The sequence below is a fragment of the Lissotriton helveticus genome, chromosome 8 (genome assembly GCF_964261635.1).
Source record: "Lissotriton helveticus chromosome 8, aLisHel1.1, whole genome shotgun sequence".
NCBI classification, from domain to species: domain Eukaryota; kingdom Metazoa; phylum Chordata; class Amphibia; order Caudata; family Salamandridae; genus Lissotriton; species Lissotriton helveticus.
Window position 1 is genome coordinate 482,028,524 of NC_136069.1, and position 16,458 is coordinate 482,044,981.

Here is a 16,458-nt window from a genome sequence, read left to right on the forward strand (position 1 = left end):
ATAAATTTAAATCTATTTATTTAATTTAATATTAATAAAAATTGTAATTAATTTTAATTAATTAATATAATGAAATTATTTTAATTTAAATATGTTTAAAATTGTAATGAAATTAAATTAATTAAAATAATTTTTTTAATTTAATTAATTTAATTAAAAATGTAATTAATATAATATAATTAATTTAATTTAATAAATATATTTTAATTAATTTATAAATGGTAACTATAATTTATTTAGCCCTAATCACAAACCCAACCCTTAACCCTAAAAACACCCCTGTACCCCAAAACCCAAACCCTACCCTGAAACCTAAAAACACCCCTGTACCCCAAAACCCAAACCCTACCCTGAAACCTAAAAACACCCCTGTACCCCAAAACCCAAACCCTACCCTGAAACCTAAAAACACCCCTGTACCCCAAAACCCAAACCCTACCCTGAAACCTAAAAACACCCCTGTACCTCAAAACCCAAACCCTACCCTGAAACCTAAAAACACCCCTGTACCCCAAAACCCAAACCCTACCCTGAAACCTAAAAACACCCCTGTACCTCAAAACCCAAACCCTACCCTGAAACCTAAAAACACCCCTTTACCCCAAAACCCAAACCCTACCCTAAAACCTAAAAACACCCCTGTACCCCAAAACCCAAACCCTACCCTGAAACCTAAAAACACCCCTGTACCTCAAAACCCAAACCCTACCCTGAAACCTAAAAACACCCCTTTACCCCAAAACCCAAACCCTACCCTGAAACCTAAAAACACCCCTGTACCCCAAAACCCAAACCCTACCCTGAAACCTAAAAACACCCCTGTACCCCAAAACCCAAACCCTACCCTGAAACCTAAAAACACCCCTGTACCCCAAAACCCAAACCCTACCCTGAAACCTAAAAACACCCTTGTACCCCAAAACCCAAACCCTACCCTGTAACCTAAAAACACCCCTGTACCCCAAAACCCAAACCTAGCCCTGAAACCTAAAAACACCCCTGTACCCCAAAACCCAAACCCTGCCCTAAAACCAAAAAATACCCAAACACCCCAAAACATATACCTCAGTACACCAAAACATATACTCCTATACTCATACTTATTTAAAAAATTACTTAAATTAATAAATTTAATTTATAATATTTAAAAACATAAATAAATATTTTTATTTATTTTTATTTATAATTAATAATAATTAAATCAATTATATAATATTAAATAAAATAAAAAAAATGTATATACTTACCAATACTTACGATGTAATGGTATGCGTTGTAATAGCATATGCGATGTAATGCCATGCGTTGTAATGGCATCCGATGTAATGGATCCTGCGTTGTAATAGCTGCGTTGTAACAGCATTACGACGTAAAAGTTGCGTTGTAAGTGTGCATCACCAGGAACGGTGGCTTATGCTGCGCTACACCTGCAGGCCCCCAACTAACCACAGCCAGACACTACACCGAGGCAAGGCTAGGAGAAAAAGCAAAAAACTCTTTGACTTACCCGTGTATGTCCGGTGGTTCAGTCAGGAAGAGCCAGCGAGGGGCAACCTCCAGCTACAGCCACAGGGGCATGTTCCCTCTCCTTGCAGTCTGGAAATTCTTATGCACGTCGCATCCATGGTTGCCAGCTGTTGGAGGGTGGTATTTACCACATAATTTAGCACACTAAGGTGCTATCTAAAATAACAAGACATGTTTGAAACACAGGGATTGAGTCAGGAGTGGCAACTTTTATTCAAGAAACAATTTGAACGATAAATTTAAAAAAAACGTCATTAATCATCAATAACACCATGGTGTGCAGCAACTGAAAGGTGTCCAAGACACAGAGCAGATTATGAACAAAAACATGCAATCTAGTAAGTTAAAAATCATGGCAATCCAAGGAAGAAGGGAGAGAGAGAGAGAGAGAGAGAGAGAATGAACGTCAAAGTACTGTTGGAGTACCACCCTCCAACACTACTGTAGGCAATATGAAGCTGACGGAAATCTCGCCTAACATGTGTAAAAAAATATAAATAAATAAAAATAAAAACCTACCAGTCTGCCAGAATACACTCAAACTGTTGAAAGGCGTCTTATGCTACAAAACCCTTGATAAGAGCCGCCATATTTGAAACAGGCGAAAAAGTATATAGATGTGCAAAAACAAAAATCAGGACCCGATAAAGGTCGCCATCTTTGAACGTGTAACCAATGATGGTGGAAGTTCCACCACTGCTTAAAATGTGTTGAATGGAACGAGCAGCAAAGCAGCAGATTCTGACAACGTCTCAAAGTAAACATGATCGCAATACCACTCAGCGATAGGAAACTATAAACGAGCATGTGTGATGAAACCCAAACAAGTAATGCTTCACTTGATACCTGGTCACACAGCTTCAATTCAAATTCAACACCTAATCATAAATTGTACACTGTTACTAAATATAGCGTTCTCAGTTAACATTCTGTTGTTTATTTAATTGAAATTTCAATCTGGTTGTTAATATCAATTGAACAATTTAAAACAGAAACTTGTAAGTGTTCAACAACATCAAATACCATCACCCACCCATGGACAGGGAAGCCAATCAAAACTAATATATTCGGGTGATACCGATTACTACATAAATTGCCCTTGTGGCTTAATGTACATAGGCAAGGCAGAATGCAAGATTAAGATTAGAATAACAGAACACAAGAGCATGATCTGCAATCAGAATACTAAATCTAATCTAGCTGCACACTGTTTAGAACACAAGCTTCTACTTTGCGGGCTGTTGCTGGACTTAATTCTGCGCAGAGGTGAGGATCAAAACGCCTGCATCCTCGCCTTTTTGACCTGCTGGTGTCTGGCCCCTTGCCCCTAATCCACACCCTGGTGGGACTCGGAGTCCCAGGGTGCATCGCTGTAAATTCATCACAACTGCCGAGGGGGGGAGGCGAAACCATTGCGCTATAAAGTGCTGCCTTGACCCCTGTGTCACGGGAAGAGCTTCTACTTTGCGGGCTGTTGCTGGACTTAATTCTGCGTGGAGGTGAGGATCAAAACGCCTGCATCCTCGCCTTTTTGACCTGCTGGTGTCTGGCCCCATGCCCTTAATCCACACCCTGGTGGGTCTCGGAGTCCCAGGGTGCATCGCTGTAAATTCATCACAGAGGCCAAGGGAGAGGCGTGACCATCGCGCTATAAAGCGCTGCCTCGACCCCCACGGCGCGGGATGAGCTTCTACTTTGCGGGCTGTTGCTGAATTTAATTCTGCGCCGAGGTGAGGATCAAAACGCCTGCATCCTTGCCTTTTTGACCTGCTGGTGTCTGGCCCCTTGCCCCAATCCACTCTCTGGTCGGACTCGGAGTCCCAGTGTGCATCGCTGTAAATTCATCACAGCTGCTGAGGAGGGGGCGTGACCGTCGCGCTATAAAGAGCTGCCTCGACCTCCGCGGCGTGGGACGAGCTTCTACTTTGCGGGCTATTGCTGGACTTAATTCTGCACTGAGGTGAGGATCAAAACACCTGCATCCTCGCCTTTTTGACCTGCTGGTGTCTGGCCCCTTGCCCCTAATCCACACCCTGGTGGGACTCGGAATCCCATGGTGCATTGCTGTAAATTCATCACAGCTGCCGAGGGGGGATACGTGACCATAACTCTATAAAGCGCTGCCTCGACCCATGCGGCGCGGGCCGCGCCTTGGCCAAGGACGGGCTCGTCCTTGCCTATCACTGACCGGAGGTGGCCGGGCAACACCTCTAACATCTGCTGCTGGATATCCTTAGCCAATTGTGGCTCTACACGGCTCTCTATGTAAGTGACGCCCGTTTTATAACCCGTTGCAGGAGCATGATCGGGGGAGTGCTGGGAGTGTTGCATTGTGGTGGTCAGATCTTATAACTGCCCCTTGCCTGTAGCCTGTGATTGGGCTTGCCCGGGCAAGCCTGTTAATCTAAGCACAGTATGGGGAAAAGGAAGAATGCCCCCACAGGCTCATCACCTGATTCAACCTAGGGCACTATTGACTCTTTCCTAATAAAGGCAGTGAGGGCCATCTCTAAATAAATTGACAAAGCTGAGAGGAGGCTCTCACAGGGCAGGGCTGGACTAATAGGTTTGACATTGTATGGGAATATGTCATTAGTAGCTGAAAACGTGGAGGGAAATGGAGTAGGATCCACTTTAAGCCAGGGGCAGAGACGGATGTTGAAGAATCGGTGAGCCCAAACCAGAGTATCAGCACCAGTATAAAAAGGGTTGCAGCCGGCCAGACTACATGGAGTAGGGCCATACTGCTTACCACTCGCTGTGCGGACCAAAGTGGCCCACCAGCCCCAAAGAGACAGCGGAAAGTACAGAAGAAATTAGGGAGAAATTAGGAGAAGACACTAAAGGCCCAGACTCTAGGGGCGCCAAAAAAAATTGGGGCATTGGTTTCTTGTCTTCTTAAAGATTTTCTAAGTGAGCTATCAAAAACTTTCTCTGATAGAAAGGTTTTACTCCTGAATATTGGAAAATCATTGCCTCTGGCTGGCCAATCCATACAGACTACTGCCCCCAAGTGTAATGTCCAACACCATCTAATTTCTAATGTTGTACCACTGGTACAGACATGCGTTGAGCTACAGAACCCTTCATTGATTAGGGGTACAATAGGATGGGGGGAACCACGGGGGCAGGCTTTGGGGCTGATTACATCTGGCCAGATGACGTGCCCTAACAGGGAGCCGACTGGAAAAGGCTCCCATGGGGAACCTTAACATCATGCTCGCCTGGCCAGTGATGTTGACCAGCTTGCCCATAACACCCAAAACATGCCAGTTATAGATCTCACCCCAGCAAGCTGTCCTTACACGGTGGTCCTAGTGGGGGTACCAGGACTAGACAGTACACAGTCTAGTGTTCAGTTGCTAAATAAGGTAACCTTGGTTAATACTTCAGAACAAAAGCACATCCTGATGGCAAGAAGGCTGGCATGGATTGGTAGGTCTAAAAAAATATTCCCTGGGGACAGCGTGATTGTCATGCTCAGATACCTGGCACTGGCTCAGAAGATCTAGTTTGCATCTCCGCAATCATTTATGGCAGGTTCCAGGATGAAACCAGTACCACTTGTTTTTTTTTAATACACCCCCTTCTAATATTATATCCCCTCAATGGGCGGCTCCGCAGGTAGATGGCCCGAGTATGGTTGGGTCCCCCCGAACCTAAGAAATGCATTCGCTCCTCTGAGGGATTTGAATGATCTAGATTGATGCTCTGAGGGAGCAAGCATAGCAAAATTGGTTGAAAAAATTGTGATATACATAGAGGAACCAAGTGGTAGGGCAGAGGTCACTGCTGGGGCAACTTGTGAAGTCCATCAGGAGCGCAGGGTTCAAAGTGAAAGGAGGTCACCCAGTGTAGATGGGGCTACTACTAACCATTTTGGCCACCAGGTGAGGCAAATCAAGGGTGACTTAAAATGTATTTCGTGGAACGTGGCAGGTTTGGTGTGTAAATTCCGGGATTAACAGTGGCTCCATTACATTAGACATTTCCATATAATCTGCATGCAAGAAACATCGGAGCCAGTAAATACCTTCTTTTTAGAAGGTAACAAAACTTTCTTCTGCCCAGCACTAAGGTCTAGTGCAGGGAGATCTGGGGGGGCTAATTATGTTTGTAGATTTAAGGATTCAGGGGAGGTGGAACCCCATGCCATGGGAATCGGATATAGTACAGGGCTTAACTTTGGTAAGCAATGCTTATCGTCTGGCACTTATTAATTTTTATAACACACAATCAAACTCACAGGGACTAAAATCCCTGGGCGAATTAAGTAGCTGATTACAGAAATTACAATCTGAAGGCCGAGTTTAGTCACATCTAATATTGGCTGAAGATTTTAATTGCCATCTGTGTCACAATTTGAGGGTGACCGATTGTGACTGGTTGGCCACACATGGAACACACACAAGCAGTGTGCTCTTATATAATTTTGGCTTAACCCACACAATAGATATGATTGTCCATTACCCTGACATAATTGTGACCCCCACTTATAAGATAAGAGGCTGTGCGTTATTTATCGATTTTATTTTTGTTTCTCAAATAGTGAGGAGGTTTATTACCTGTTTTAATATCTGTCACAGTGCATTAAGTGTTCACAATCTGGTAACCATGTCACTTGTTTGCCCCTCGATATCGCCTGGTTTTGCATAGATTGAGGGGGGGGCTGATTTCTGCAACTGACCAAGTCAGGCGGCTGCGTTGGATGCAGGTCGGTACTGCTTCATTTAATAACTCCCTTTTTAATAGAGGTGAGCAGGAGATTCAGAAATGTTTAGACCCAGAAATACAGGGTCGTGTGTTAGTTCAATCATTTACAGCTATTGCGCAATCAGTACATAACCTATTAAAAGCACCTGCACATCCATGTTTTAGGGAGGCGCCAGGATGGTTTGATGGGCAATGCTCTCAAGACCTCAGAGTACTAAAGAGGGCCCTTAAACAATTACCTAGAGATTGGGGCCAGATTGCGACCTGCCGCAAAATGTATAAACAAGTAGTCGGGACACGGAAGCGTCAACTACAATCGAGGGCATGGGAGGATTTAGAAGAGGCCGCGGAGTTAAAGGACTCCACTCGCTTCTGGAAGGTTATCAACAGCCCATGTTTTAGAGATTCTAATAACTCGAACCTAGCTCATAACATCTTACCAAAACAATGGCAGGCTCATTTTGAGGGGCTGTATAATCAGCCTCAGAGAGAGGATGACCTGCAGATAGTGACTATCGCCCAGAGTATGGACGCTATCTCTTTTACTTTAGATGAAGTGAGATTGGGAATAGATTGTCTTGCGCGGAATAAAGCCCCGGGACCAGACGGGATTTCCCCTGACCTTTTTCGTTGTAACCCTGAGGTATGGGCGCCATTCTTGGTGAAGGTAATAAATGCAGCAGCTGCAAACTCTGGAACCTTATGGGATTGCTTGGGGTAGGTCCGGCCTTAATTAACATATTAATGGCATTACATTTAAACCCTTCTGCTGCCGTAAGATATACGCAAGAGGGAAAGATCATAGATTATTTTAGGTGTCTGTATGAGGTCAGACAGGGCTGTATTTTAGCTCCTTTTTTATTCACAATTTATATTAACGGCCTTGACTCAGCATTAACCGCATTAAAAGCAGACACTCCAAAAGTAGGTACTAGATCAGTTCCAGTCCTACTTTACGTGGATGACACGGTCCTTCTTGCTCACACACCAAAGGGTCTGCAGATTTTACTAGATGTGTTCGTAGGGTTTATGGAAAAGATGGATCTGTCACCCAACCTAACAAAATCTTACATAATGGAAGTAGGGAGGAAGAGTAGGAAGTCAAACACCTACACAGTTGGCACACATATTCTTGGGAAAGTACCGGCCCTCTCATATTTAGGTTTCTTGTTTGATGCAAAACTGAGTTTTAAACAGTTATTAGAGGGCAAGTGTTTTGGTTTCACAAAGTCCACGGGAGCGATTGCAAGCTTTGCTCATAGATTAGGCAACTGGTTGCCTGGGACAATCTTAAAATTGTATAATTCCTTTTGTAGTTCCAAGGTTTTATATGGAAGTGAGGTCTGGGGATATGTGAGGACAGATAAACTACAAAGTAAAGAAAATAGTTATTTTAGGCGTCTGTTGAAAAGTCCCATTGAGCACCCCTGCGTTTATTGTCCATGAGGAGCCGGGGGTTAAATATATTTCTGACCTGGTGGCGGTGAAACCCCTCTTGTGTTGGGTGAACATATGGTCCAATGAGGAAACAGGTTTTAATAGGCAAATAGCTCAGGACTGTCTCTCTTTGGACCACGCGTTAAAAATCCTGTGGCTGAAATATGTAAAGGACACCCTGACCATGATGCGTAGAGACAATTTGTTTTCCCACCCAGACAGGGTGTACTCGTGGGACAAAGCCCCTATTAAAGACTTGTTCTTCGAATATACCCTGGCACAAAGGGAGGAAAATGATTTGAAAAAACCCATGGTTAGAAATTATATCCTAGTCATGTCAACACAAACTATAGAACAATACTTAACCCTTATAGCCAGTGCACACAACAGATTCTTAATTAAACGGTTTAGGCTGAATTTGTTACATCATTTATTGGCTGTACCCGCCGGGTATACAGCACATGTCGAACAAAAAGGGCCCTGTGTCTGCAACTGTAGGTCTTCACAGGATACCCTTCACTTTGTTCTCCTGTGTCGTATTATTCATTCCCGAGAAGAGTGTTTCTCAAGGGGCTTTTAAGGAAACTTAGATTTAACGAGGCCTGTGTGGCTCTGCTGTTTTAAAAACTGTCCCCTGATGCTTTCACGTTATTCTATGTCTTTAATTTCCAAAGATCCTCTTTAAAGTTCAGAACCACTAGGGGAACATAAAAGCCGATGAAATGTAACTGACTTATGTACCAATTATTGTAGCCTGTAGAGTCTTTTAATGTTTTTTTAGTAGTTGCTGTCCACTGCTTGTATTGTCTTTTCTTCCCCTTGACTGTTTTTCTCTTTTATGATCACTGTTTTATACTGATGTGCTGATAATATTGTATCTTTTATGTCATTTATTTTTATATGCAAAAAAAAAATATCATTATTATTATTATTTAGAACACAAACACAACGTAGCTCAACTCAGGTTTTTAATGTTGAAGAATTTACAGACCAGTGTAGACAAAGACAATTCCAAACTATTATCCCAGAGAGAGGTTTGGTGGAAAAAGAAATTCAATAAATTGACCCCCAATGGGTTGAATGATAAAATGTGTATGATTTGTTTCCTGTAATTGTGACGTTCGCTGTAGAAAGGTAATTGCATTGCATGTTCTCTACTTTGTAATATGATTTCGGTCTGTTTCTTTGTTTATATGTAAGAATTTAGTACTAGGAACAAGTATTTCACAGCTGTTTCCGCATTGTCCAGACTCATAATGGCAAACATGAGATACAATTTCACGTTTCAACATTTGTCATGAGAATTATTTTCTTCATCTGCGCTTTTTCTTTCCTTTTTTTCCTTTTTTCCCTATTTCCTTTTCTTTTTGCTTTCTCTCCTCTTGGTAGATAATTTCTATTACTACACAGTTCGCCTACTTGCATGTACAGGAGTGCTCTGTTTTGTCCACCATTCTCGTTCCGCACCATGTGCTCACATGAGCACATGCTCGTTTATAGTTTCCTATTGCTGTGTGGTACTGAGTTCACGTTTACTTTGACGCGTTGTCAGGCTATGCATTGCATTTAACACATTTTAAGCAGTGGTCCCGATTTTTGTTGTTGCGCGGCTAGATACTTGTTTGCCTGTCTCAAATATGGCGCCACTCATCAAGTTTTTTAGAGCATATGGCGCCTTTCAACAGTTTGTGTGTATTCTGCCAGAACAGTAGGTTTTATTTCTATTTTTTTACACGGTTAAGGCGAAATTGCGGTCAGCTTCATATTGCTTACAGTACTCACATTGTTTATCCGCCGCTTTTCTCTTTTTCCTGTGTTTCCTGAGTGCCGCTTCATTGGTGGCGGGACTTTCATCATTACTGGTTACATATTTTAAGATGGCGACCACGTTTAGACCCATGTGCCACAGTATTTTTTCCATTTCTCTGTGTTGTCTTAAATATGGAGTGCACTTACCGAGGTATCCACAGCATACGGCGTCTTCCTTCTGTTCACGCGTACTCTGGCAGACTGGTAGTTAACATTGTTGGTATCGTTCAGGTCATATTCTGGCTCGTGTGATGCTGTTACCAGCATTCATATTGCTCTTTTTTGGGTTCTTTAAGTGTTGTGAGCTCGAACACTGGACCTGGAGTAATTGTTTAGTAGCCCATTGCAGTTTTTTCCTGGATTTCGATCATTCAAAGGTACCATACTTTTCAGATGCCTGCTTCCATATATTCAGGCTATTGCCTTGTGCTGGCTATTGATGTGAAATTTGTTGTCGTTTTTCTTAGATTACGTAGTATTATTTCACTTCTGAGAATATCTCCAATGATTGATTGGTGGAATTTGTATTTACATTAAGTAAACGTCTTTACACACCATAGTAGTTTTTACACCACAATGGTACACGCGGTTTTCGGTGCACAAGTTTTCGGGTGTACAGACTTTTTCCAAAACTTTATTTAGTTGCATTTTCCATTATACAATACAGACAACACAAGTTATATCTACTTGACTTAGCTTCTTACTGTCACAGAGTTTTTGTTCGGTTTCGGGTATACTATGTACATACATATAATTGGGTTCACAATCATACTTTCTTTGTCTTTGCTAATTTTATTGGCATGTCATATGGAACATTATTTTATACTCATTAATCTAATGTTGCATCTCGGTCATATCTTCTATATTTTCTACTCTTTAGTTATTTGTTGGGCATCTATGGTTCTTCTTCAGTACTCTTCACATGCCTAAGGTAAGTTTGAAATAGTTCCCATAAATTTTGTGGCCTTGAGCTTAGTGGGAGAAGCTCTGCATATGTGCAATTTTGCTCTTGGCAGAAGGTCATATCTTTAAGCCAGTCCTTGAATTTAGGGGCTCTGCCTCTTCCCCATCTATAGGCTACTCCACGCTTTGCTAGTTGTAATCCCAGCGCAGCCAGTCATTTGATCTGCCCTTCTATTTTATTTGTGTATCCAGCAGTCCCACCTCTAGAGTTAGGTCAACGCGCATTTCTGCTATTTCGTTCAGCACCTTCCCCACCTCCGCCCAGTATTTGGCTATCCTCGGGCACAACAACGCCAGATGCATGAAATCAGCACTTTCCTGTCCACATCTATCACAAACATCATTTTCTCTCAGTTTGAGTCTGTGCATCTATGCCATTGTACAGTACATTCTGTGTAAAAATGATAAATGTATGTAGTCTACTACTTGCAGTGATTCTCTCAGTTTGTAGACAGTAGTGCAGCCATATTTCAACTGTTATAGGATGCCCCAGTTCCTGCTCCCATCCCTCCCTTGCCTTCAGACTGTTTCCCCCTTCCTTCCCGTTAGTCAGTTTATATATGCTTGATACTGCATGTGATATCCCGCCATTCAGCAACAGATGCATAGTTAACAGAATGGGAGGTTCTTCTGGAAATTTAGGTGTTGCTGCTTTAAAATTTTGCCTAAGCCTTGTATATAGAAAGCGATCCATGACTGTGGGTTCGCTCATCCCCAAAAATATATTTTCTCATCTAAATTCTCCTTTGTCACACATGTTTCCCCATCTGTTTATGCTATACTTTAAAAGCATGCGCTTGCATATCCCTTCTTGCGTAACTGCTGGTGTGCTACTGGAAGTAATGGTGAGTATATCATTGGGGTTTTTGCGCAATCTTTTTCCATGCTCGGTTTGTGCATGCTACTGATCTACCGCTTGCTGCTTGTCCCTCTGTACCTAAAAACCCTGCCATGGGGGTGAGTGCCATATATCCTTGTGCTAGGTGCGTCATAAACAGCGATGACTTAAACCAGTGTGCAGCATATTGAGCTTGTGCGCTGAGGTAATATATTTCAGGATCTGGCGCTTCAAAGCCCCCTTGTGCAAAAGGCAGCACAAGGGTGCTCCATTTTATACAAGATTGTTTACCTCCCCACGCTAGTCTGATTAGTTGGCTTTTAAGTCTGCCAAAAAAGGGCCGGCTTGGTGCATAGGGTATATTTATAAATAAATATAGGAATTTGGGCAATATTACCATCTTCATTAGCGCAATGCGCCCGGCCAATAATAGCAGCATTGCAATCCATCTATAGATAGCTTCTTCCACCGAGTTGAGAACTCTGCCGTAATTTGCTTTCATTACTTCTTCCCTGTCTTTAGTAATGTTTATTCCCTGATATCGTAGTTCTGTGTCACACCATTGTAGAGGGAAATTCAGTAGGGTCTTTGGAGTGTTTTGGGTGAGTGGGAAGATCTCAGATTTTCCCCAGTTTATTGTTATACCTGAATATGCCCCAAATGTGATGACTTTGCAAATAATGCCATTTAATCCTATTTCTGGTTCTCGCAGATAGCAAAACCAGCACCGGCCTGGTGGGATAATCTAGCGCATGTTCTTTGAGATGTTGCCGGAATATGGCTGCCAACAGCTCCATTGCTATGGCAAATTACAGGGGTGACGGGCACCCCTGTCTTGTGCCTATGGATATTTCTAGTTTAGGAGTGCGCATTCCATTTACAAATAACAATGCTCTTGGTTTATGGTATCGCAATTTTACCCATGCCAGAAATCCTGGTGAGAACTGAGAATAAATATTCGAGAGAATCAAATGCTTTTGTAGCATCTACGAAAAACGCCACTGCTTTTTCTTCCTGATCTATGTCTTGCATGACAGCGAACAGGGTACATAAATTGTGAGAGGTGGCTCTCCTTGGCACAAATCCAGCCTGGTCGGGCCAAATTAGTTTGTCCATTAATAAACGTAATCAATTAGCTAGCTCTTTGGCCAGAATTTTGGCATCACACTTTATAAGGGATAGTGGCCTGTACGAGTCTGTATTATTATGTGCTTTGCCTGGTTTTAAAAGCAAAACTATAAGGGCTTCTCGCATTGATTGTGGTAAAATACCTGTTTGCACTGCATTTTCATACATTTTTTTAAGAATGGGGCCAATATATCTATATACGTTTTGTAAAATTCAATTGTCAGCCCAACAGGCCCTGGAACTTTTCCAATGCCCATTTGTATTATTGCTACTCTAATTTCCTCTTCTTCCAACTCAGCTGCCAAGAATTCTCTATGGCCGTTACATAGCCATGCTAGCTCTATCTTCTCAAGGTATTCCCTTGTGTCTGCCTTTTTGGAGCTGCGTGAGGTGTATAGGGCTTTCTAGTGTACAGTGAAGATGCTTGCAATTCCCAACGTGTCTTTGCATTCTATGCCTTCCTCATTTAGGACTCCAAAGACAAAATTTGTGGATTTGGGGGGCGTGTGAGCTGTGCTAAAGCCTTCCCAGGTCTTTCCCCTTCTTCATATTTTCTAGCTTTATGGTATTTTCCACAGAATAGGCACTCCTATTCTGCTGTTTCCTGATATTCTGTGAGCCTTCCCTGATCTTTTCCATGGTGTTGTTTGCCTTATTCTCCTGCAGTTGTCTCTCTTGGTCTTTTTGTTTTGCTTCAAGTTCAGATACAGTTTTTCTGATATCTCTCAATCTGCCTCCTGCTTTAGATATGCATATGCCTCTGACTGTAACTTTTAATGCTTCCCAGACCGTGATTAATAGAGGAACAGAGCCTATATTATTATTTAAAAATTCTTCTAGCTCCTGTTCCAGCTCTACTTTGAAAGCTGAGTCTATTAATGTTGTGACAGGTAAACGGCATTCTATATATCTATATCCAGCCTTTGGGGGGGGGACAGTTGTATGTAAACTGGGTCATGGTCTGAATATGTGCGAGCCATATGGCGCGCAGAAGTGACGTACGTCACTAATTCTTTGGAAGTTAACCAAATGTCTAATCTAGACCAGCTACCTTGTCCTACTGAATGAAACGTTCCTTCCCTCAGATTAGGGTGACAATTCAGCCAAACGTCCAGGAGCTGATTTTCAGTCTGCCCCATGCATTACAATAACGGCCCTAGGGATCACATAGTGATCCTTCTGCTACATATGGCGTGTTTTTTTAAATAAGTATAGCAGTACCTCTCGAGTATGTTGAATATGAGGAGAAATATCTATGAGAGGCCCATCTAGCAGAAAAATGTAACTGCGTTTGACGGATTTGTATGTGTTTCCTGAATCATAGCGATGTTCACCTGATGCCCATCCATATATGCCAATAAATGTCTTCTCTTATGGTGGTCCCCTAGCCCTCTCACATTCCATGTCTACAATCCCATTCCCATAGCCTGATCGGTGTGGGCACTATTGCACGTCAATATTCCTTGTTAGTATGTACATTCAGTCTTTTTAGTTGTATTTGTTTGGTCTCAATTCTTTGCAAATTCCATGTCCATTTTCTCTGCTTCACATTTGTTGTCTAAAATCTTTCCCCTACCCCCCTCCCACAACGGCCAGCCCAACTTGCCGTGCAGTGTGCCCTCCCTCCCCTCCCTCCCCTTAACAAACTTGTAAGCCAGTATCATTAGCATTGTCTTTTTCTCATACTTTCGGCATATCTCCCATTCGTTATATTCATTTTATTCTCTGATTAGGTGATGCTTTTGACAATATGAGATATTGGCCTTTAAGTGGTTAGATTGCGCATTTTGCAACTAACTATGTGGCTTACTAACAACACATTCAACAGGCCCTCTTTAGGAGAGTAACAAGAACAAATATTTGTCTTTCTCCGCATAGTGACAGAACTGGGGGAATTTCCTTTGGGGTGTGTTTTCCAGGGTGTGAGGTTGAGCCCCCGTCCAGCTTTCGCTGCACAGGCAGGTGCCTGGGTTATTTAATTTCAGTGTCTGGTAGTCTCTGTGTCCATTTCTATCCGTTTGTAGTCTTCCTACGTTGTGCAGTTGCTCTTAGTAAATATCTTTTGAAGGTTAATTTCCGGCCTCCTCTGGAGGAGACTGTGTGACGATCTTCGCTGCATCATCCTTCTCTGATTTCTGAACCTGCGCCTTTGTAAGGCACTTTTAAATCTTATGAATTTATTGTTCCTCCTCGTGCTGGGGCGACAATACGCTGTTGGCTGTGGGCGAATGTTCTGTATGTTTGGCTTGGTGTGTATTTGCTCCAAGGAATTCTGCCACTTGATGCGGAGTATTGCAGAAGTAGTTCTTGCCATTATGGGTTAGCCTCAATCTAGTGGGATACATCATGGCATATTCTATCCCCACCTGTTTCAATTTCTTTTTTACTGTCAGGAATTTCTTGCATGCCTCCTGAAAAGTTAGCTTGAAGGCAGGGTATAGCGATATTGTGTTGTTGTTGAACACCACTGTCTTCAGCTCCCTGGCCCTTTGAAGCACTGTTTCGTGATCCCTGTTGTTTAGTATCTTCGCCACTAAAGGTCTTGGCAGAGCAGCAGAATGAGTTTTTGGTGCTTGTGTTCTATGTGCCCTCTTATTAATCATCAAGCTGGAGAAGCTGTCCCTGACGAAACATGTGATGAGTAATTTCTCTATGTAATCTTCCATTCTTCCTGTGTTGGCAGATCGTGGAATTCCAAGAATTCTTATGTTGGTCAGCCGAGATCTTGCTTCAAGGTCCTCATTTTTTGCAGCAATCACTTTGAGTAGTTTGTCCATTTGTTCAGTTTGTTGCGCCTGATCATCTTCCAGAGTCGATATCCTGTTTTCTGCTTCCCCCAGGCTCCCATATTGTTTTTCAAGTTTCTGTGTAATGAAATCCATCCTGGCGCACATTCCATCCATCTTGGCTTCAATTGATGAGAGGCTACTTTTCATTGTTATTATCAGTGCTTTCAAATGCATGTCCTCTGAGTTATGTGCCATCTGGTCTCCTGCTTCTGCTTCAGGGTCTAGTGCTTGTCCACTTTGCGTTTTTTGCACCTCGAACGGCAGCATTGCCTGTTTTCCATCTGTTTTTCCCATTTTTGTTTATCCTTGGTGCTTTACTAGGAGAGGTGTACAGCGTGTACGATCTGATCAGCCTATTGATGGGGCCTCATCTACGATGTACGGCTGAAGTTAATTCAACCTGTGTGTCTCTGTGTGCCCTTGCCTACCGCTCCTCAGTTTTAACAATCAGGTGTACATGAGGCACGTCTTTAGTGCGATGTGTGGATTTGTATTGCGCTATTCGTGGTGTGGCGCTCCGTATTTTGGACTTTACTTCATCCCAATCGTCCAGTCATAATTTTGGTTTTCAGTTCTTCCACATTATGAGGACAATGCTCCTCTAGTCTTATGAGTCGCTCTGTTTGAGTGTTTTGTAGTGTGTGTCTTTTCTGCACTTTTCTCTGTTCAGTGGCCGGTGCACACTGAAACTTTATACACAACTCAAAATGGCGGGCGCATCTCGTGTTTTGTATTCTTTGCTACACTGCGTTTTTTTTCCTTTGGCCAGCTTTAACCTTCGTTTTGTCTGTACAGTTTATGTATATGGCCTTTATTATGCCTCAAGTCTGTTGTTTGCTGGGGCAGAGCTAGCTCGCAACCAAGATGGCTGCTTGAGCCGAGAGCTCCCCCGTCTCCGACACTCTCCTGAAAAATATCCTGCATGTAGCTGACCTCTAGAATGTCTTACCTGCCTGATCTGCGTCCCTAGGCTGCTGCGGTCGGTGCCTGGCGAGTTTCCGACTGCTGATCCCTGCTAGTTGGGCTGTGACGAGCTGCGGGGCCTAAGTGCGCCTAAGATCGGAGTGAGGCGGAGCCTGCTGTGGCGGTGTGCGCCGAGAGAAGATCTGTGCCCCCGGGTGGCGGTGACCTGCTGGCAGTGGCCCTGGTGTCCGACGGCACCTGCGGGCGTCTTTCTACCTGACTGCTGCCTCCTGCCGGGCTCTGGTATGTTCCTGGTTGCTGTGGCGAAGGGCACATTGCCGGAGGAGCGGA